The sequence below is a fragment of the Camelus bactrianus genome, chromosome 2 (assembly GCF_048773025.1).
Source record: "Camelus bactrianus isolate YW-2024 breed Bactrian camel chromosome 2, ASM4877302v1, whole genome shotgun sequence".
NCBI lineage: Eukaryota > Metazoa > Chordata > Mammalia > Artiodactyla > Camelidae > Camelus > Camelus bactrianus.
In genome coordinates, this window is record NC_133540.1 from 48,499,370 (window position 1) to 48,523,127 (window position 23,758).

General features: G+C 38.3%; 2 long non-coding RNA genes across 3 annotated transcripts in view; one reads left to right on the plus strand and one right to left on the minus strand.

The window, feature by feature from the left end:
* Positions 1–23,758, plus strand: part of LOC123616184 (uncharacterized) — a 187,111-nt gene that overhangs the window by 152,515 nt on the left and 10,838 nt on the right. The gene's annotated exons all lie outside the window — the stretch shown is intronic.
* Positions 485–12,076, minus strand: LOC123616185 (uncharacterized). Of its 2 annotated transcripts, XR_012498980.1 has the most exons (4): positions 5,242–12,076; positions 2,607–2,751; positions 1,320–1,561; positions 485–816 (listed from the first exon to the last, which is right to left on the minus strand). It is a non-coding gene; the product is annotated as an uncharacterized LOC123616185 (long non-coding RNA). The 2 variants fall into 2 exon arrangements; XR_006724066.2 differs by lacking the exon at positions 5,242–12,076 and having other exon boundaries at positions 2,607–5,228.

The following is a 23,758-nucleotide window of genomic DNA, read 5'->3' on the forward strand; positions in this document are numbered from 1 at the left end:
TTCTCACACTGTACTACCATACAACCAAGTTGAAGCCTCCTGCTCTGCAGCAGAAAGTCTTGCCCATTAGGGCTTCAAAGTGCAGCCCATCACCCTTAACACGCAGCTCTCCGAATTCACTGAACCGAAGCAAAGGCCAGGGCCATCCTCCCATGGTCAAAGCAGCGGTTTCCCTTCCATATCTAACAGTGCCTTGCTGGAAAACAGGGAACAAGGAAAGGCAAGCCTGACCCTGTCAGCAAATAATAGAAGGTGGAAAGAATGTAAGAGATAGGCATATTGTATTATGATAATTTATACTTGAGAATAAAATTTAGTTTTCTCTTTCAATTATTCTCCATCTGCCCCTGTGAAACAGAAATCCTTCTTTGGTAGCATAAGGCCACTTACTAGCATCCCACAAACATGATTAATAGATTCCAGTCTTCTGAAGGAATACTTTGTAACAAAGCTACACATACACACACACACACACATTATGATTTAATGTGGACAAAAACTTGTAATTTTTAACAATTTTAAACACAATTTTATTCAAATAAAAACAGCCACCAAGAGCTGTTGTTTACAGTTGAAGAGGTGTTCTTATTTAAAAGATAAAGCCAGTAGAGAAAACATCCGAGTCCTTAATTATAGGTTTTTTACACACTGCTGATCATGCTCACATTGGATTGCTAACTTTCTGGCAGAATAAGGAAAGTGGCAGATTAAGAAAACCAGTTTTATCAGTTCTTTGTCTGGATTCTCCTCTGTCTCTTGAGAGAGTTCCTTGGATGATCCAAGTAAAAATGTTTTTACTGATTCATTTTTATTTTCCTGTGTGAGGGAAAAGATTGACACAGATAAAATATGAATAACAGCTACTAAAATATTAATTATTTAAGCCATTACTGTGGCAATCACTTATTCTGATTTTCTGGAACATTCTTGATTATAAACATCTGTTCTGTGGTTCCCAGAAAGACAGTCCTAATATTTTACAACGTACATCCCAACTTTGGATTCTGAACAAATGATCATAAAATCTCCTGCTTCCCAATAGTACTATGAAAACTTTCTGCAGCACATTCTCCAAAACAGTAAAGGTAACTTTTTCAGTGAATAAGTCGTTTGGGCACATATGTTCTCATGCCCTTTAAAAAGAGATTTTAAATAACTTAAAGGGTACTGTCAGAAGAAAAGATTTCTGACAGTAGTTTTGTGATATGTTGGATCTTCTTCCTGAGAAAGTTTGGGTTATTAAGTGGTATTTGCGTGGCATCCCATCAAAGGGAGCTCAGTTGTTGCAGAAAGAGAGTCTGGGTAATTCATTTGCCCACCTGGATCTCACAAGGCAGTGCTGAATCGATGCTCCAAGCACCAAAGCCATGACAATGCTGGAGCACAGGAGTGAAGTCAGAAGGCTTTCTCAGTCATTGCACAGTCATCAAACAGAGACTGACTGTCTGGCTGAAGTAGCCACATGCTTCATTTCCCTGAAGGCCTACTGGTGCCCAGCTTCAGAGAAACTCGGTGTGTCACCAAGGTGATCTCTGATTAGGAACAGTCAACCATGCAAACCCTGAGAACGGCAGGGAAACAAGGGACTGTCATCTACATGCTGATGGTATAAGGATTACCACATGCCCTATCTCAGCACCCACTCAGAGTGTCCTCCCTGTGACCTCCAGTTGCCCAGAGAGGACCCACCTGGAAAGTCATTAGATGACTAAGACCCCGATCCTTAAGCTTAATCTGTGCTGGAGTAATAACATTTTTTTCTTTAAAAACAAAAAGTGTGCGTGTGTATGTAAGCATATGGCTATCTCACTAAGTGTCCTTGCCCAGATTCTACTTCTTCATAAAATGGCAAATTCATTCTAAGGATATGATTTTAAACCTTTTCTGTTACTGAGTAATAATCATGACTGGTCCACAGACCCAGGCACTATACATAACTAAATACTGGTGCACAGGAAAGAATGGAAAATACTCATATCTGGTTACACACTTCAAACTGGCTTATCTAATTTTATTTTGCTTATTTTATTTGTATTTGTCTACCTAAATCACCGGACTTGTCGTCTTCTCCCCGTCCACACAAAAGCAGGAAGAGTAAAAAGAGAGTCTGTTTGCTGTGGCGTACGTTAGTACATGAAAACCGGATGGAATAAAACGAGCGTGTGGTGAAGTCAGTGAGCTTAGAGGCGCGTATCTGATCAGACCTTTAACCTCACTGTTTCCTCTCCTTCTCTGAGTATTTATTTTAACTCTGAATTTTCGTCTGTGGCCTTCAGTGCCAGAAATATTCTTACATGTTCAGATAAGACACTTTCATCCACTTCCAAAAATGTTGAGGGTGAGGGTCAGATCTGAATTCCTGCTTATCCTGAGGCAAATGTCTCCAACTGGACCAGCACTTGGGATGTTTGGGATGTCTTGACTGATGTCTCTGCAGCTGATGGGGCTGTTTGCGGTCTCTTTTTTTTTTTTTTTTCTCTCCGCCATCCCCCTCTTCTGAATTTACACCAGCAGAGACAATAAATCGCTTCCTAGATTCTTCCCATTCCCTCCAAAGCTAAGCTGAGGACAGAAGGCCCCCGTCGATTTTTTCAGCTTGACCCTACCTGTGTTTGGCTCTGGCCACTCGACCATGTCAGCATTCCAGGACCATGAGAGAAGGCCACGTTTGAACCCAACAGGAAGCAGAGGAAGCCAGGCGTTGACATCACCTGACAGATGTGTTTCTCAAGTGGGAAATGTTATTCAGGGCTTTTTCATGGAAATCATTGACAGAGAAAAGGAATAAAGAAAAGAGGGAGAGGAGAGAGAATATCAGTGCCATGATGGGCATGTTCTGCACCCCATAAAAAAAAGAATTAAAATGACGCAACCTCACCTCCCTCTGTCTCCACTCCCCCTCGCCCCCTCATCCTTTTCGTCTGGAAGTAAACGTTGCTGAAACACTATAGCTACCGGCAGAGTAGCAACACAGAATAACATGGTAGCAACACATAAAACTGTCCGTCTTCAAGGAAAATGGATGGTGAGGTTGAGGGGGGAAATGAACTAAATCAATTTGAACAAGCATGTTAAGGACTGTGAAAGGGCAGAGTTTAGTGCTGCTAGGCTGGAAAACATTTGTCTCTGTCTTCTTGTATTTCCACAGCACCGGGCAGAATCCACCCACAGGCTTCTCACTTGGCTCCAGTCTGACTCTGTGTCTGATTAATGGCAGCTGGAGGTGTCCAGTAATTTCCTCACCTAATAATAAACTGCAACCCAAAATGGAGGTTCCTCTCAAGCCCACAGTTAACATACCTGCACTTACAACCAGGAGGTAGCCAATTACCCTGCCTCTGTGCCCGCTACCTAGGGAATACATGCTCCAGCAGGGCCAAGGCTGTTTTGTGTACTGGGGACCCAATTCCTGCCTACACCAGACAGACTGTTCTTGTTACACAAAGAACACATATCAAGTTCAATCAGAGATGGAAACAAAAAATCAAAATGCTTAGAAAAATCTTCCAGCAGCACCACCAAATACATGTTAAAAGTAATCTCAAAACTGTGGGAGAAAAAAAGGTCAGAGGATGGACCTGGTCTTAAGCCTTTTTGGAACTTAAATTTTAAATTGTCGTTACTGAAATGCCAGCTTGTAATTGCAAAGCCTGAAGCCTAAACAATCAGTCTCATTCCCTGCTACCTCAGCAACCAGTAAAGCTGTGTTTGCCCAGTACTTCTGCCTCTCAGATGCCTTCAGCAATGAGAAATGGTCCATGGCACGCACCATACGGTGATTATGTGGCTTAACTCTGCCATATTCATTAAGTGGTTAGCCTCAACATTTGTATTTATAGTAATTAACACAATTAATTAAGCTGAAGAATAATACACATTATATACTGAGATGAAAATACAGAATCCTATGTGTGTGCGGGGTTGTGTGTGTGTCTGTGTGCACAAATACGTTAGTACACACGGGTAGTGGGCTTGTGGCGTAGTGGAGACTACACGGGCCTGCATTCAGATTTCATTTCTGCTGCTTTATTGCATGATCTCATGAAATTATTTTAACTCCTGTGAACTTCTGCTTCTTCACTTGTAAAATGAGAATAATAATATTTATCAGTAATAAATGTATGTAAAGTACCTAGTTCAACATCTGGCACATAGTAGGTAACCTATAATTGGTTTCACATGTTAGAGGTGACGTCTAAAAAAATTTTAATAGGTGTAAAATATACATGATGTTAAATTTATCATCTTAACCATTTTTCAGTGTACGGTTAGATGTCATTAAACATATTCATATTGTTGTCCTACCATTACCACCATCCATGTACAGAGCTCTTCTCCTCTTGCAAAACTGAAAGGCTGTATCCATTAAACAATAACTCGTCCTCCCTGTCTCCCTCCCTCCCCGACAGCCATTCTACTTCCTATCACTGAATGTGACTGTTCTAGATTCCTCGTATAAGTGGGCTTATGCAGGATTTTTCCTTTTGTGACTGGCTTATTTCACTTAGCACAATGTCCTCAAGATTCATCCTTATTTTAGCAAGTGTCTGAGTTTCCTTCCTTTTCAAAGCTGAAAAATAATTCCATTGAATTCACATATCACATTTTGTTTATCCATTCATCTGTCAATAGACATGTGAGTCGTTTCTACCTTTTGGCCATTGCGAATAATGCTGCTATGAACAATGGTGTAAAAATATTTCTTTGAGTCCCTACATTCAATTATTTTAGGTATATACCCAAGAGTGGAATTGCTGGATCATATAAAATTATTTTATATGGTTAAATAATTTCATATTAAAATTAATAATCTTCCCATTCCTTTGCTTAGGACCAAAGAGGAAAGCAGTTTTTCTGATCCTTTATTGCCAGAAATAGAGAAATAAAGATGCTTCCTGACCCTTTAATGCCAGCAATAGAGAAAATTGTTTTTTCTCACTTTTAGGGGAAATCAGAATAATCCATTGGGGATGACATAGCACAAGGGATAGGCAGAACTAACTGGCCAGGGCATTACAGAGACACACAGAATCTGTGATGCTGAAAACCCTATTTAACTCATCTTTCTTCTATATTTTCAAGGAAATCATACAAGGCTTGTAGCCTGATACGCCTCCTGTCCCTATTCAAAGCCCAGGCTGCCACACAGAACGTATTTATTACTATTCCCATATGTAAAAGCCGTGATTCTGGTGGTCTTTAGGCATGGGGAAGATCTCAATGACAGGCGTCTCTACTCACCAGCAAGATGATAAGGAGACATCATGGAGGGCAGACCTACCCATGTGAAAAAAAAATTACAGTGTCACAAGTATTCTTAAATAAAGAAGAGTATGTATCATTGAATTGCTGTAACATTTTATGTTACAATGAAAAGTATGTTGTAAAGAAGTATAGTACCATCACATTCTGGCTGAGGCCAACCTGGAAACTGACAGTGAGAATGGGTAGATCAGATGTGTGTGGGCGAGGAGCCTGGCACTAAGATGATGAAGGAGAAGAGACAAGAATAAAGGGATGATGAAAAGATCAGACAAAGAGGAACAGTAGCAGAACAAATCAAAGATATCAGGTCAAAAATGAAAACTTTGCAATGTGAGTGCTGGCCCTCTGTCAGGAGATCCTAAACTGGGGTTGGCCAAGCAAAGGGAGGACAGACAAGGGACAGAACCAAGTTTGTGGCAGAATGTTTCACGGAATCACACATTGTTGGGGTCTCGGTAGAGACTTAGAACAAACAGGAATTCACTTGATGAATTAATGGCATGTGCTAGCACACGCCCTTGCTAACGGTGCTATTTTGTATGACTAAGCGTGTGCCTGTACCCATCGGGGCAGTGTAGGACTGTCTCTAAGCTACATTCAGCTAACTAGATTTGCACATGCCATGGAAGGGGAGAAAGTGGGTGTGTGTCATTTTTAATAGAAAAATGTTAAACCTTCTTAGCCAGCCCCTGAGCTCCCCAAACAGAGGAGACCTTTAGATAAGTGAGGACCTTCCAAGACTCTGGACCATGCAATGTGAACTCTCCACTGGGGATGACTCGGGTGCACTTTGACCAAAAGGGTGCAACTGGGTTGGGAGATTTAAATGTGTGCACGCCAGGGTTCAAGTGCATTCTGATGCAGTCCCCCAGCTTTGTAATGGGGTCTTAGTTTTCCAAGTATCACCCATTGAGCTGTTTCCCTGGTTAGCCTCCTTGGATGTCCTGCTCACAGTCAGTAGCTCCCTACCCAGATCAATACTAACACCTCCCTCATCATTCTTAAAATGAATCCTTACCTTTAATCTGAGTCTCTCGTAGGCAAACTAGTGCTATTTTTTCCTGTTTCCATTCTACTTCTCCCTTTTAATCATCATAAATCAACATATTATTTTCAAAGGTGTAAGGCCAATTCTGCACCCCCCACCACACACACACACACACACACACACACACACACACACACACACACACACACACACACCTATCTTTATCAGAAAACCTGGAAGAAGTTTTTTATTTCTTTGTTTTTCTTTTTAAGTGGAAATCTTATATTGCTGTTTACGAAATAAGATTAGGAAGCAGCCCAATGAAAGAGAGAGAAAATCCCCCAAAGACTAGCAGTGATACCAGGAGGGCATCCAAACTGGGCTCCAAAACTGGACCTGCCGTGGGCCAGTCATAGATTTAGAGGGTATACTTCCTCCTCTGTTCTACTTGGCCTCAAAGTTGCTGTTCCTTCAAGCAAAAGAAAAAAAGGAATAAATCTACAGAGAAAAACACACCTCAGGAGAATGAAAGGGTGAGGAAAACACGTGGAAACCTCTAAGCTTCACTGGCAAGCAAGTCTAGAAACATCAGCTTTGTGAAAACTGGAAAGAAAGTTTGAAGACTTGAGCTGCTGGAGAGAAGTGAGTGAGTCCTTGGCATGTGCGTCCTCAGTGGGGTGAGCCTCGACTAGACACACCCAGGGGGCTGCCTCCTAGTGGCTCTCTGATTATTACCTGGCATGCTGCAGCGGCCACCAACAGCCCCTTGGCTGCTTCCCACCAAACTCCCTTGTCATCACCGTCTCCAACTCCCCACAGCAGTCCCCCCCCTTATCAAAACCTGACACTCCCATCCCATTCGTGTCGGCTCAGCTGCACCGGCTGCTGCCGAGTCAGGGTTCAGTGTCGTATCTGAATGTTCAGTGATTCACGAAATGTTTGTGGAGTACCTATTAGGTACCAGAGAGTGTGCTAAGTACTAGGGTGAGTAAGATAAATAACCACTCATAAAATAATAACAAAGGGAAAAGAATGGAGTTTAGAGACGTTACACAAACTGAACCACATCGATCCCAGTCAAGGCAGAAGGAGATGTCCTTTCAGGGTCTAGGCTTCGATGTGAGATCTGGAAAGTCAGAAGAGGTCTCCCTGCCACTGACTACAGAGCAGAGATTTAAAGAAAGGATAGGAGTGACCTAGATTTTGAGGGGAAGGGGATGGTAGATGGTGGGGATGAATGTAGGGTGAGAAGGGGCATTTTAGCAGAAAAGAATAATATACACAAAACCCTGCAGTGGAAGAAAGCATGACTTCTCCCGGGACACTGAAAAGAAGCCAGTGTGGCTGGAGGCCAGGGAGCAATCAAGGTGGCGACGAAGTAAGAATTTGAGGCTAGAGAGACCTGCAGCACACAGACAACTCAGAATTGTGTGGAGGATATGATGAGGGTTTTTATTTTTCCCTTGATCTTGGTGGAAGGTCTTTGAAATGCCAGTTAAGGAATTAGGATGGATGAAGTACCTGTACAGACAGAGTCACCATGGGCTGGCATGATGGACAATGGGGATGTGTGCAACCTTAAAAAGTTAGTAAAGTGGATTGGAGATTAGTCACCTAAGGTCCAGAAAAATGACAACTTGAGCTCAGGGTCCTGTCCTACCACTTACCAGCACCTTGACCTTGAGAGAATTCGTGAACTTCTCTTAGTGTCAACTTAAGGCACCTACTGTCAATTGCAGGTGTGAGTATCAAATGAGGTCGTCCATTTGAGAGCAGTTTACAACCGCCAGTGGTGTAAAAGTGTAAAGCAGCAATGAGTGCTGGCAACGTTACAGCAATACTTGTTATGACAGTAACATTAAAACATGTATTAGATAGTTTTTGCTGTGGCAACAAGCAAGCCCCAAATCTCAGAGCTAACTCTGGCAGTTATTTCTCACTCATGTTAAATGAGGACTGCAGGCTGGCTGTGGCTCTGGTGCAGGCTGTGGGCTGATGGAGTCTGCTTCATTTGTTTTCTCAATCCAGAATCCAGGCTGGAGGAGCAGCACCCATCTCATACCTGCTTTTCTTGAGGGGAATGGGGTGGAGGGGCAGAAGTGAAAGAACTTTTCAGATTTGGCATATCCCTTGGCTTGAGCAAATCAGACGACCATGCTGCACATCAATGGGAAAAGAATGCGTTATCTTTTTTGGGGTAAGGAGAAAAGGAATATTAGGAACAATAGTACAATCTGCCATAAATATTTGTGTGTATGTGTGTTCAAAACTTTCTAAATCTAAGGAAAAAAAGAGTAGACGTTGCAGATTGTAGCTATTCTGATAATAGGAGAGGGGTGTGGCTAAGACAGGACATCTATGTGACTTTTTGTGAGACTCAACAAACAAAAACTTTTTAAAGTAAAATATATTTCAACTATTAGATGTGTTCTTCAACATTTTTCTAAATTAAATAATGGGAGAAATTATTTAAACAAATAATTTTCATGCCCTATTTAACACATAAAATGAAAATAACCACCCCTAATTTGCCATTTTTGTGCATTGAATATGAATCTGAAAGATACATACAATATGCTTCCAAAAAATACACACAAACTGTGTAGCATGCCATCAGGCTTGCCAGCTGCTAAGGAACTTGGTGCTATCAGAGCCACTGATGTGGTTGCACAGGCTGGTCACTGACCAAAGGCACCAATCAAGAGGAAAATAAGAGATGAGATCCAACCCACCCTTTGCTCACCAAGCCAGCTTCCCTGGTGCAAAGCTATGTCTACTCAGAGGAAGGGGCAACAGTTTCCAGCTTGCACAAATGAGTCATGTAGCCCCAGATGAAGCTTCAGAGGGTAAGCATCAACATCCTGGGTCTGGTTCATAATGTTGTGTGCAGTGATCATGCCAGTGACAAAAACTGTCTGAACTACACATTAAAACCTCAGACTAATATAATTCACAAGAGACTGTATATAATCGATATTTTTTTTTTTACTGGAGTAACATAGAGTAAAAAATAAAACTGCCAAAAAGACAGGATACTCAAATCTTCTGTAGTTTTTCTTTTTTAAGTAGCAAGTGCACAGAAGTCAAATTACAATCTGAAGATGATCCTAGAACTGGATAAAACGGAGGCAGTCATATATTTTCATGTTAATGGTAACAAGTATCTCTTTCGAGAAGTATGCTGCTCCATAGGTGGAAGCATTTCCCTCATGCTCTGTGCTCTCTCTGATTGATACAGCCAACCCACAGCCCCCGTATCTACCAGTTCTTTACTGACCAATCCCCTCCTGACAGACATCGCCTCTTCAGATCTATTAACATCATCTCAGAGCCTTTCCCTGAGTCATAAACCAACTAAATTTCTAAGTAGCAACAAGAATCCATGCATTTTAAAGCCCTTAGTACAATCCATCACAGATGTAGACTTTCTTCCCTGGGTCACTGAGATGATCTCCAATATCTGACTTAAACCTTAGGCTGCTACATTTATGAGGTTTCTCTCATACAGGAATTCTATAATATCTGTGGATACTTAATGTCCAGGTATTTTATGTGTTGAATGTTTACAGCAGTTTTACTCATGGGATATCTCTGACTAATAATATCTTGTAACGTATAGTTGCAAAGTCTCCTAAATTTACCAGGACCAAAGGGTTTCCATTTCTTAGTACATCTGATATAGCTATTTCAAAGGAAATTGCTCTGACACAGGAGCTTCTAGGTACCATTTTCCCCCTTGAGAAAATTCTGCATACATATTATTCTTTCTTCCATATCGAGTTGCATCTGAGTTTTGGGGTGGGGGGAGGTTGCTATATTTTTGTTTTTAAAGGAATTGGACTCTCTGAGAAAGCCACATGGAATTTTCCTTCAGAGACCTGTCTTGTCATTCCTAGGAACTATGTACTTGTAAATTTTGATATTTTAAGTCCTCAACCCTTCCCCTTAAAGTCACGCAGGGTCTACATCTAGAAGTCTACACAAAGTTTTCCTACCCTTGATACGGTTCAAGCCTTCATGGTCTAGATCTCTGGGATGGTCTTCATAAATGGTCCCATGTAACAATCTCTCAAACATCTGAAAGGCCTGGTCTTTCCAGCATAAAAGTTTCCCATCTTCTAAATGTGCTCTCTCTCCCATAACTATTATGTAGACCTATTATGTAGAAGTATTTGAGTTTCTCCACAGCTCTCCATTCCCCAGAGCACACATGTACACTAAAATCTGAGATAGTAAGACTGAGAACATCCTTAAAAGAAGAGAAGAGCTAAGAGACAAAATGATTAAAGCAAAAGACATCCTTGCAGATTGTTCTTCTACAACTGTGGGGTTTGATACAGCAGCCGCTTTTAGGATCCCTTTCTTTCTTTCTCTGCAGATTTAATCCCTTAAAAGAAACTCTTAATGGTACGTGGATGTGTTGTAGTAATGATAATACCTTTCTCTCTTTTCCTCAGGAAGGTACCACTTAAGATATTATAAATTCCTGGCATCTATGTGATGGGTCTCTATGAAAGAAATAAGCCGTAAGAAAAACTAATAAGCTATTCCATTAAAGAAAATTACATATATATGACATTTATCAAGTGCTAAAATAAGCAATACATTTATTTTTACAGCAAAGGATAACAAGAGAAAGAAGAAAGAAAAACTGGAAGGCGAAAAAGGAAATAGGAGAGGCAAATGAGATACAGAACTGTATTTGCAAAATATTTTTCTCCTTTGCTTAATGAAACAGTAGGTTCAAACCTTGCCTTCCCCACCCCTCCTCCTGCTTGTCTTACAACTTTTTTGTTATTAAGAGTGACTCCTTTAACTAACAAAATTCCCACTCAGTAGCCACCTCTGGTACATGGCAAATACCTGACTCAGTGCTATTATACTTGTCCCCAAAAGCTCAAAGCAGGTTCAAATTTACATAAAAGCTATTTGCTAGACGTAGAGATGAAAAACATATTTAAGCAACATAGGTATTTTTTTTTATTTAAGTTGGCTCTTAGTGCTCGTTTTTAATAATGTTCATCACAGGAGCCATAAAACTAACAAATTTAGAACAATCCCACTCAATAAAAGAGAGTTGAATTTAGCACCTCAATGTTATTGCCTGAAAAATAACAATTTTTAATTAATAAATAAATTTCCAAACCATGTGTGACTGTGTGTAGTCACTCATTACGAGAGATCCAATTAACCTTCTGAGGCTTAGGGGCCAAATGACTTTACCAGAATATACAGTAAAAGCGTATTGCAAAAATTTCACTGATTCGTCTTACAGTCCTTTAAAATTTAGGCACAAGTTGATTTTCCAGACATTAGTGCAAATGTATATTCCATCTTTTCAGTGAAATTAGATCCTTTTTCCTGGTACACCTAACTCCATGACCAGTTCTAGACAGAGGTATAAAATGCCCATCTTAGGACACTGCAAAGTGAGATGGTGTATATTTTGCAGGGCAAGGTACTCAAAACAGTGGTAATCACACCGCCAAGACCAAAAAACCTCTGAGTTGGACTTTTAGGAAGAAGCCCCTTTCAGAGATGACTGTCTCCATTCTAAAGACATGGGTTGAAACATTTGTTTTATATAAAACTGCTTGTAAAATTGGTCTAATTAAACCTCAAGATTGTGTCTGCTGGAATGTAAGCTATCACACGTAGTGATATTCAAACACAAACACAACTTACAAAGTTTTCAGCTTGGGCAAATAGGAATTTTTTAAAATATGAATTAATACAGCAAACCCAGCAGCAAATGTTATTACAGTATGATTAAAGAAGAAACATTAATATAGTTCAATGGATACAGCACATATAATCTTCCAGGATCTGGCCCCTGCTAGCTCTGCAAACTCCACCCCCACCTCCCCTCCCAGCCCAGCTCCCACCACCCCCACCCCTCATGCTGTCACACGGTGCTCCAACCAAGCACACCTGTGTCACATGCAGCCTCCAAAATCTCCTTGATCCTGAAATTCGTATAAACTGATTTCTCCACCTCAAATCTCACCTCCCCACCCCCATTCTCCAAACTTATTCTCACAGTTCTTCCTTTGATTAATTCCTCCTTGTCCCCTCAAAATGTACACAGGCTCTAAAACTGCCAAAAATGGACATGGCATTAAAACAAACATCTTTTTTAGCCTCTTTGAGGCACTCTCATATCCTGCTTTACATTACAGGATTTGGCTTTGCACAGATCTCCGTTTGGGTAAATGAACAAATAAATGGTCTTGCCTGCTAGCAGAAAAATTCATTAAATTCCCAAGACCTCTTCTAGTACATTTCATTTCATACTAAATATTTCACCCTGAGTATCATATTGATATTCTAGTAGTCAAACTTACTATATTTTCACCATCTAGATTATGTTTCATTTCCAAAGAAGTGTCTAATTTCATGGCTTGTGGCACATTTGATTTGTTACTTAAGCAAACAATAATGAACAAGTCACCGTCTCCTTGCATCTTAAATTCATAGAGTAATGTTAACTGAAATTCCTAGAGAAACTAAACAAGAAACTATGTATAATAAATCCTCATGCTTTTGTTTTCAACAAGTAGCCAAACTTAAGAAAGTACTGACAACTGATAAGTGATGTAGAAAATAAAAAGATGAGTCATTTTTATTCTGGCTTTATCCTTATAATGATCATTATCAAACTGTAATTTCAATTATATTATTGCTCTTTTATGTTAGGTTTGCTAACAACAATCCTGCTCATAATTTTTTCCACTATAAAGATCACTTATATGTGGAATCTAAAAAAAAAAAAAAGACACAAATTTATTTACAAAACATAAAGAAACTCATGGACATAGAAAACAAACTTATGGTTACCAGAAGGGAAAGGGGGCAGGGAGGGATAAACTGGGAGTCGGAATTGGCAGATACAAACTACTATGTACAGAATAGATAAATGGCAAGGTCCTACTGTATAGCACATGGGACTATATTCAATGGCTCATAGTAACCTGCAATGAAAAAGAGTATGAAAAAGAATGTGTTTGTGTCTGTGTATAAATATATAACTGAATCACTATGCTGTACACCAGAAACTAATACCATATTATAAATCAACTTTTTACTTCAATTTAAAAAATGGGGGGAAAAAAGATATTCAAAGATATTCAAAACCACACTTGGAAGTAGTGCGACAAGCCGTGTACCTTCAGTGTGAGAGAAGCAAGTACTGCTGTGTTGTAACCCGAGAAATAACAGACTCACTTCTCTTAAAACTTAAACACTGAAATAGTGGGCCTGGGTTCATGAAGTGGACCTCTTTAACAAAGTTTCTTCCCCTTTAAAGTTCTGACACCTCTAAGCGTGCCCTCATTCCTGAACACGATTCTTCTGCGCTGGGATCATCGGTTCCCATATTAAAAAACAAGAGAACAAAGCTGAAAAAGAAAAAGGAAAGGGCCGTTCCTCACTTCCAGGACCCAGGCTTATCTCAGCAGCCTCCTATTTTTAACCAGATTGCAAATGGTATCCCTGATCAAAGGCCCAGAGCCCTGGAGGAACTTGGGCAAACAGCACGCAGCAGAATGCTTCCTGATGATCTGTAAGCAGGAAAGGACTTTTGACATGAAAGACAGCTTACGCAGCACAAGAATAGCCACAAACCAGCTGTAAAATGCTTAACGTTGCCCTTGAACGAATGCAAATTGTTCCAAATAATTTTTCCTTTTTTCACAGCCTCTGGAAGCCCCGCTGGGGCATTTAAACAGCCACATGCTCAGTATACAAAAGCTTCTCCAAGTGGGAAAATACGGTGTACTAATGTGTTTAGAATAAGGGAACTGAGCACATCCACAGTTCACATTTGATGCCTCCTTTTCCTTTTGTTGGGGAATAAGTTCATTAATGACAGACTTGTTTTGGATACTAACTAAGCTTCCAATGTTTTGGCTTAGGAATACTTATTTAACCACTGAAGTGGTTGTTAATTTAAAAGGTAAATGTGTAACTGAGTCTTAACCTAGGACTGTTCATGCCACTGGAATGTATATTTACCTAAAGGTTAAGAAGTACAGTGCTTACTTTTCTTTTTGTTTTCTTTTAGACAAATATATATTATAGAAATGCAATGAATACTATGAGGTTTATATATCTTTTCCACTATAAGTCATGAGAATAGTATTATTATCTAATATTTCATATTTGCATAGTTACAAAACACTTATCTATATATGAATTCATTTACTTCACAAAAAGGCTCTCAAATACATTAATGTTCTTCCACATAATCCTTCAAATAAAGAGGTAAAACAAAATGATCCCTCTCAATAATGATGCCTGTCCTAATCAATTATGTTCATTCTTCATTTAAACTAACAGATTAAAAAGAAACCTCTTAATACTTCATTATTTTAAAATCACATTGTGTAGTTTAGAAAACTATATACCTACAGTTAAAAGATATGCTTTATTTTGCAAGAGAAAATTTACCTTCAAATAATTTGACAATTCACTAATAAAAGTTAGGCAGAAGGGTGTATTTAAAAAATCAAACAAACAATTAAAAAAAAAAAACCTTTAAAGTTACTTTGATAGATACAAATACACTGTACTTGACAGAGTGGGTGTGTTGCTTCAATATTAAATTTAAATAAAATATTTATGAATCAAAACATATAAATTATACTTTATAACTAAACAATAGACTATGCTATCAAATTCTTCTGTAAAGAACATCTTTCTGTAATAAATTATTGCCTTAACCTTATTTATTAAGTCTACATTTTCACATTTGTCTAAAAATAATAAAATCATTTGAGATGGTTACTTTGTGGTCTCAAGTAGAATAAATATCCCCACAAAACCATGTTCTGTATATATATATAGTATAACCAGGGAAGAAAAATATCCCTCTACTCAAATATCAAAAATCACTTTAAAAATTAATGTTTTAAAGCAAACATGCATGGAAAAGAGAACTTTTCTACAGTAATACGCAGCTTAAAAATATTTGTTTAGAAGCATTGTACTGGAGACTTCTGATAGGGTCAGTGATATTATATATTAAATTTCTAAGTGCTTTCTGTGAAAGTAGTCATTATCAAAACTAGTTGCTTTTTCAAGCAGAGAAAAGTGGTACTTTTTAAAATAAGTACTTATTTCTTTAATGTCATGCAAACCTATAACATTTATTAGTAAGAGTATAGTATGCATTAAAATCTAATCCCCATTCCCCCCGAGATTTATTTCATATTATACTCTGTCTTTATTTTTATAATAATAAATATGGACGCAGTGAGTACACAAAGCCTTACTGTGCTTCGTTGGGGAACCAGCTAGACGACTAGCACAATTGCTGTGATTTTAAACCATGTTTTACTTAAGACTAATTTTTCATCAGTGTTAGAGGTTAATAACACTGTTATTTCCTCTATTACCTGGATTTAATAAAAGCAGTGGGGCATAACATTCTGTAAAGCCAGGCAATAAGAGGAAATAACACAAATGTTAACCTCTAACATAAATGTAACGGTAATTACTCCAGTCTAGTTTTAAAATTAATGCCTTTGGTAGTGTCCCAAGTGGCCGGAAAAAAAAAAAAAAAAAAACCCACCTCTCTCTCCTCAGAGTTCTAGCAACCCCAAGATCCAAGGTCAAGGGCAAATTATGCCATCAGTTTACATGCTTAACAACAGTTGTGCACCACATCAGCCTTTAATACAGGAGCACATTATATTAAGAGTAACACATCGTTATAAAATAATAAAACTGTAATTATAAATCAGCTAAACTGAAATTGCATATTGAAAATGTTATTTAACCCCCCAAAATGCTGCAATACAGAAAAGTTGATCCATCTTCTCATGTGTCAAAAATAAAATCAAGTTACACAATAAGGTAGGTAAATTTCCAAGTTAAATACGTAAGAAAGGGAAGCATGCAAAACGGTTTCATCTCTACCTAACCGGTACTTTTTAAAGGGGCACTTCAGTTTTATTACAAGTCAGCTTTGTCTTCCATAGCAGCAACTCGTGTCAGCAGCCTCTTGGCAAACTGTTGTTAGCAAGTTTGAGGTTAATTTCTATTAATTATCTCAGATCCTCAAGCCCTGCCATGTGTTCACTGAAAACCAAATTTCGGAGTTCAGTTTTGCAATTCTGTGAGGCCTATCTGCATTTTGTAGGTCCACCAAGGACAAGCATGCCAAGCTTCCATTTTTCCCACACCACCACTCATCACAGGCTTCAGCCGTCTATTATTCCCTGTCATCTTTTCATATTCAGTTTACAAAAGCAAAAATGTGCCTCCAAGCTGTTGATGACCCAAAGTTTGTTGGACTCCTTTCTTAATAAATTCCTTCTGTATGTGGATCTTGTCACTCATCTCTTGTATTCATCAAGGCATGGGCACTTGGTGGCACCCCAAAATGTTTACTGACTGATACACTGACTGATATGCAATAGTGGAAACAAGAGGGGAAGATCTTTGTTCCAGCTGAACTAGACAAGCCCTACTACATCGTGTAGCAGAAACCTAATTCCTGATCCACTTCTTGTCTCATAGACTGTGACTGTCAAAGTGTGAGCATGAATTTATCTTGTCCTAGGATAACTGGCAGGTAGGGTGAGGACTACCGTGATAACTAATTCTTTTAAAGAAAATTCTGATCAGCACGGCAAATATAATTATGATGACAATGTCATTTAAAAAGTACCTATCAGCTTCATCTTTGGAGAACTTGAAATCTTAATCACCCTATAAACTACTGGGAGGGAAAAACTTCAAACAGGCTTACAGGAAGTTTCAGAAAGGGAAATGGAAAATGTGACTGATGAGAAGGATCTTCAGTGGCCCAGAGCCATGAACAAGGTCACTCAAATAGACAGAAGGCCCTCCTCAGGTGTGGTCCCTTTGTTGTGTATTTACACTGGCTCCTGTGTTGAGAGGAGGCCTCCACGGTCCTGAAAACTGCCAAAAACCCCTGGCTGAGCGCCGCAGTAAACACGGTCTGTGATGATAACCTCTGGTGCACTCCACATGTACCCGGATCGTCTGCGACCTTCACTCCCCTCTGCAGCAAGTCAGAATAACATTTGCAGTCCATCGACTTGGGGACACGGGGAGCAATGAGAGCAGCACAAAGGGCGAGTGGTGAAGAGAAGCAGAGGGACACAGCTCATTGTTTGCAAAGAGTGGGCCAGGCTCACAGCCAGCCAGACCGCTCACCAGCTCTACTACCAGCTGATGAGTTAACCTCTCACAGTCTCCTCACTCATAAAATTAGAATCAAAACTGCAACTACCTCAAAGTCAATAAAATGACCTACATAAAGCAGTGATTACTATCCAGTAATTATAATCCTGCATGGAAGGCTCACTAAAACCATCAGGAAATCAAAATTGCAGTAGCAAATGCTGCTATACAAAGTTGCACATTTATCTTTTATTATCCAAACCAAGAATTCTAGAATAAGTTACCTGATTTAGAAAAGTCCAGAAGAGCACGTGCTTACATTATAACATCTCAATACTACCCACTCTTAAAAAAGAAGTTGTATCTGATACTGCTCCCACTAAGAAAATGCCCCTCACCTAATGAACTGCCAATAACTACACATTTGAAGAAGGAACAAGGATTAACAAATTGTAGTTTCCTCTTAAAAATTTTTCTTGGATGGAAAGAAAGTAAAATTTTCTTTTTTTATTACAAATATTCAACTCTGTATGTATATTTGACAATATAATGAAACTTATCAAAATAAACAAAGACAAATAAAACATGGTCTCAATGCCTGCAGAGTTCAGAGGCTAATGAAAGAAAAATCACATGCATAAATAATTATAATACTAACCTATGCTATAACAAAGGTGTTTCAAAGCTTCTGGAGTACAGAGTCGAAAGGATAAGTAGGAATTCATAGTAAAACTGAAATATTTCCTGGACCTAGAAAGATGACTTGGGCCAGAGGAAAAAACAAATTTTCTGAATGTCCTGAATGGATAGCCTTTTGTATGCTGACTCTAGGAAGCTAACCAAATACATGGCTGACTGTTCCCACAACAAGAATTACCCAAATGATGGTAAAAAATTGCCCCACACATTCCATCATTACCATGACTGAGTATCCAGAAGGAATTTCCAAGGGAAACATTAATGCTTGCTACCTTCACACAGTTTAAAAACTATTTAGAGCAAGAGCCATTCCTTATTCAGCTTTGTATTCTTTGGCAAGTAAAACAAAAATTGTTGTCGGCCACTTAAAGGGCTGGTCTCTCGGTCAGAAACCAGAATTCCCTTAGCTTTGTGGCATGTGCTCTGAATCCAGAAGTTAATCCCCACCAGTCAGAACTACCTCTCGCCTTTGGGGAACAAATCCTTGTTTTAGGAAGACTTCCCTGGGGATCAAGTTATCCCATCAACAACTAGCGACTTTCTTATGAATAAAATAGTCCTTACGTTTGTTGGTCCCTCATTCTTGTAAAGCTTGTTAATTCTGAGAAACTCAGGACTTTCCCCCAAATTAACATCCATTTTCTTAAGGCTCTAAGAAGATATGGTGATGGTTGATGCCATTATGTTATTTAAATTCCGTTAAATGCCAAATCCATTGTTTTATATAAACACATTAATTTTTATCACTCAAGCTACAGAAATCAAGAGGCATTGCTCTATTTTAAGATGTTATAGTGGGCAAGAGACAATATCAAATGAGGTGGCCCATAATCAGGATGCGATTGCCTGGAAAGACGTCTAACTAAAACAGTATAGGAGATAATCTTTGAGAAATTAATCATTGATGGACTTTGTGCTATGTATTTCAGCTTAAGAGCCTGTCTAATCCTAGGAAACTTCTAGTTCAGGAAGATTAAAGTCATTCTAGGTCTCACTGTTTTAAGCATTTGGCTGCAGTCTTAGAAATCTGCTCGAGGACCTCTGTCCTAAAGCTGTTCATTTCTCTGAACGGGATGGACAGGATTTTGCAGTCTGGAACAGTCTGCAATCAGAGCCCAGTCTTTCCTAGCTGACTGCTTAGCAACCAACTAGGACCCAAAGGATATGGACTAAAGGCACTTAGAGTTTCCTAATTAAGGCTGCTAATAACAGAAGCTTTCTATATACAAAGCTTAAAAAGAGGAAGAGGCAACTGGAGATGATTTAAAGATAAAGCAGGACATTTCAATGACTCACCCATTACCAAAAGTTGTATTAACTCTAGACAGAGGCTTTGGCAAATACTAACCTCCTGACCTAAAAAAAAAAAAAATTTAGCTATATGAGCTTAAAATCAATTACTGTACGGGAACAATTTAGCTATATATAACTATTATGCATAAGCAGCATTTGTGGATCAATAATTTACTAGAAAGAATTAGAGAGGATATTTGCCCTACGGGCTTAGAATTTAAAAGTTAAAAAGCAAAATAGGTACTTTTAAGGATTCAGAGTGGTTGAATGATTCATATTTGTTTTGTGTATGGAACAGAGATGATATTTTCATTTCCTATTTTCAATTCATTTGAAAAGCTAAATGCTTTGTAGTGGTGCAAGGACCACTGTAAATACATCCAGTCAACAAGGCCATAGAAAGACACAGCCACCACTGGTATAGCGTCCTCTAAAGTGAAATTTGAAAATAATAGAAAATTAATTCTGATCAGTATTGCTAATAGAACAATAGTAGCTCATCCTGACGCCACTGTCCTAGGTTTTCCCGTCTCCCCCAGCCAGCAGATGAGTCAGCCCAGAGCAGGCATCCAGCTGAGGCAACTCTGGAAACAGAAGAACTCATAGCTACAAAATACCATTGTGAGACCTTAAATCTATATTATTCTTTAACTTTAAAAAACAAAAAGAAAGAAAACGGAAACGAAAGTTTCCCTGTTAGTAGTTTCCCGTAATCGCCTTAGTAACACTGAGACAAAGGGGATCCCAGTTATGTTACAGATGAGGAATAAAAGTCTCCACGAAATTCCAAGACCTAATAAATAGAAACCTTAGAACTAAAACGGATGTCCTTCAACCTGAAGCCAAAAAAAATCTTCCTGCTCTACAAACCACATGCCATCTTGTTCATATTCCTAAGTTCGTGGGCAACTGACTTGATTTGCTTTCTCTTTGCAGATGTTTCATGGAATTCCTCTGTTATTTAAAACAAATGTATTAAAACCTTGGTTAAAGCCAGATAGAGGAAACCTGAAAGCTATTCTGCATCTGTTTTTGTTACACATGGTAACCAAGGAGACAAAAACACCCACAGGCCCCACTTCTGCTACTGCTAGTAGTTGAGTGTCAGTGTTTTATGGCCTTGACGGCCATATTTGATTTTTTTAAGAGACAGAAAATAAACAAAAACTCTATGTACCGTTTCCTCTGTTTGCAAGAACTGTGACCTTTGACTCTTATAAATCTATTCAAAGCCAAAGTCTGGAGATTGGGTGTTTCAGGAATGTTCAAGATATAGCTTGAGATTTATAGAACTGCAAACTTTTCTTGGCTTTTCTTGGTCCGTTTTATTTGATAAAACTTAACTGGTAAACAAAGTGGCTGCACATCCTCTACAAAACGTCCATTAGGTTATCTTGCTTTATACCAAACTAGAGTTTGTTTGCACAAAGAATTAATGAGAGGGGTTACTGAAGGACTTTAGTCTCTTCTTTTCTTCCACTTGGACAGACTGTTTGCAATACCAGCACTAATGAATACAAATAAAAGTAACTGACATTCTAATGTATAACTCACTTTCAGGGAGTCTAGCTCCACTGTTAAAACAGAAAAAGATGTTTCTTTTAAAAAGTCCTGTGAGGAGTTTGATGTTAAGACAGTTGAAATTTCTATCAGTGTGTATAAAGTCCATGGTGTTCACTAGCGCTGAGCTAGATCTCAGGGTCTTGAATAACGCAATTTCCTTAAGAGTGTTTCAGCCTTCCTATTTGGAATGCGGCCCTATAATTAACGCTGTATGTTGTATCTTCCATAACGAACGTATCATTGGTGTTTAAATTAGCTGGAATTAACATAATATATTTCTGTGTCTAGAAACATTTCAAGTTCAAAAAGCCTCAACATCTAATACTTCAAAATACATTTTAAGAATTTATCATTAGACCAGAACACTGAAGCAGTGTTGCTTGCTTGGCATAGACAGTGGCAGCGCTGACCTTTCTGGCTGCAACTGTTTCCTGAAAACAGAGGTAAAATATCTTACTCCCATCTCTGGGTGTCATCCTAAAACCTCACTTGACAGCTAGCCACTCTGGCCCATCCCTGATGGCAAAAGATTTCTGACTCCCCTACCTTATCAGAGCAGCAGTTTCCAATTCATGGTGCTTGCATTCCAGAGGGTCACAAGATGGACCTTTTATATTCATTTTTAATTTAAAAAATAGGAAAGCAACTAAGTTTACTAATATTTAATATACAGATTGAAACTGGCTCCATCATTAAGCCTTTGGGTCAGAGGGACTTAGGGATTATATTATAGTAAATTTCATGATGGTATTATATTGAATAGAAAAATATTTATCACTGTTTGTACTAAAATGGGGATTGACATGAAAATCTTAAGTATCATAAAGAGACTGGTCATCTCACAGTAAAGTTTTTTAAAAGTTGGAGAATCTGAAGATTAGTTACATGTTTTCCTCTTACTAAAAAAAAAAAAGGTTCCAAATTTTTGAACTTTTCTATAATTAAAAATGCCTGCTTAGCAGTATTTAAACACACACACACACACCCTTAATATGTCCCAGTGTAAAAGCACTTTTAATAAGAAGTGAGAAAATGATTGTTTTGGAAAATAATTCCTGCTATCAAGACAAAATTTTGAAAACAGATATTTGGCAATGTTTTCATCATTATGCAACTTTGTTACTGAAAACAATTTGTGTGTCAATTATAAAATGATCATCTGCACGCTTTGAAAATTAAATGTTGTACATTTTATAGAAATACATGATATGTGTTAATTTCCGTTAATGTTTTATTTAGTGTTTGCATCTATGCTTATAAAAGGATTGGCCCATATTGCACTCCTTCCTCTCCATCTCTCTCTGACTTTCATGAGTTGGAAAACTTCCCTATTCCTCAGTTTTTGAAAGTGTGCCCCAAATAGATGTTCTCTCTCCTATGAAGATTTAGTAAAACCTGTACTAAAAAAGTGTCTGGTTTTGTGGGTAGGTTCTTGACTGCCAGTTAAGTGACAATGGTTTTAGATTAATTTGTTTTTTAAAATTTCTTTTCTGTCAATTTTGGTAATATACAGTGTTCTGGAAAATTGGCCAGTTCACCCAAGTATTTACATAAAATTTTTAATATTTTAATATTTCCATTCTGCATATACTCATCTTCCTTTTTTTATTCATAATATTTATATCACCTTTTTGAAAATCAGTTTTGTCAGAGGAATTTCTTTCTAAAGAAACAGATTTTAGGGCTTTGTTTCTTTGATTTATATTTAATTCATATTTTTGTTCTGGCTTCTTTATGTCCTGAGTTTATATCCTGAGTTTGTTTCCTGAGTGTACTGTGCTTTTCTCTTTCTACCTTTTGGTGCTGAATGCATGGAAAGAAAGTTAATTTTCCACGTGTCTTCTACACTGTTACATGAATTTAAGATAAAACTCCCTACAAACAATTTAATAACTGCCTTCCACAAATTTTAACATGTAGTGTTTCACTGATGCTTAGTTCTACCGTTCGTTTTTATTTCTTCATATTGTCATGGTTTAAAGCATGGTAACGGAAGTCAGGTTGTCTGGGCTTTCCATCTTAGCTCCATCCTTCACTAGATCTGTGCTTTCATTTCCTCATCAGCAAAATAAGAACAGCATAGAACCCACCTAAGGGTGTTATGAAGTTTATAGCATGCACGTGTCACAGCACATGACCCACTGAACACTCTGCTGAAACTGGCTGCCACCTTCATCATCATCTAAACATCATCAGTATTAAATCCATTAAATATGTTAGAGAATATTGCTTTAAAATGCATAATATGTAAGTTATACCCATATGTTCAAAATATATCATTATATAATGTTATTGGCTATGGTCAGACAATATCATACTGATTCACTGACATTGGTTGTGATTGACTTTGTAGGGTCAATCTGTATGTAAGCTTTGTGTGTGCTTGAAAAGTGATCTCTCTACTCTGTAGTTGTTGGGGGAGGGATTTTGTAAATACACATTAGACCAACTGTGTTAATTTTATTATTCATTGTGTCTGTATATGTATTAAACTTCTATGCTTGACACCAGTACTTCACAGAGTTGTGTTAAAATCTTCTATGTGGATTTGTTAATTTCATCTCAACTTCAAATTATTTCAGTTTTGGCCCCTGTGTTTGAGGATGTGTTGTTAGTTACTCACAAGTTGAAACTGCTACATATTCTTGGGAAATAGCAGCTTCCTCATTAAAAATGATCCTCTTTAGTAATGTATTTTGGGTCTCAGTTCTACTAATACAGTATTTCCCTAATATACTTTTCCATGTGTTTACTTTCAGCCTTTCTATGTCATTGTTTTGCTCTACTTCTTACAAAGAA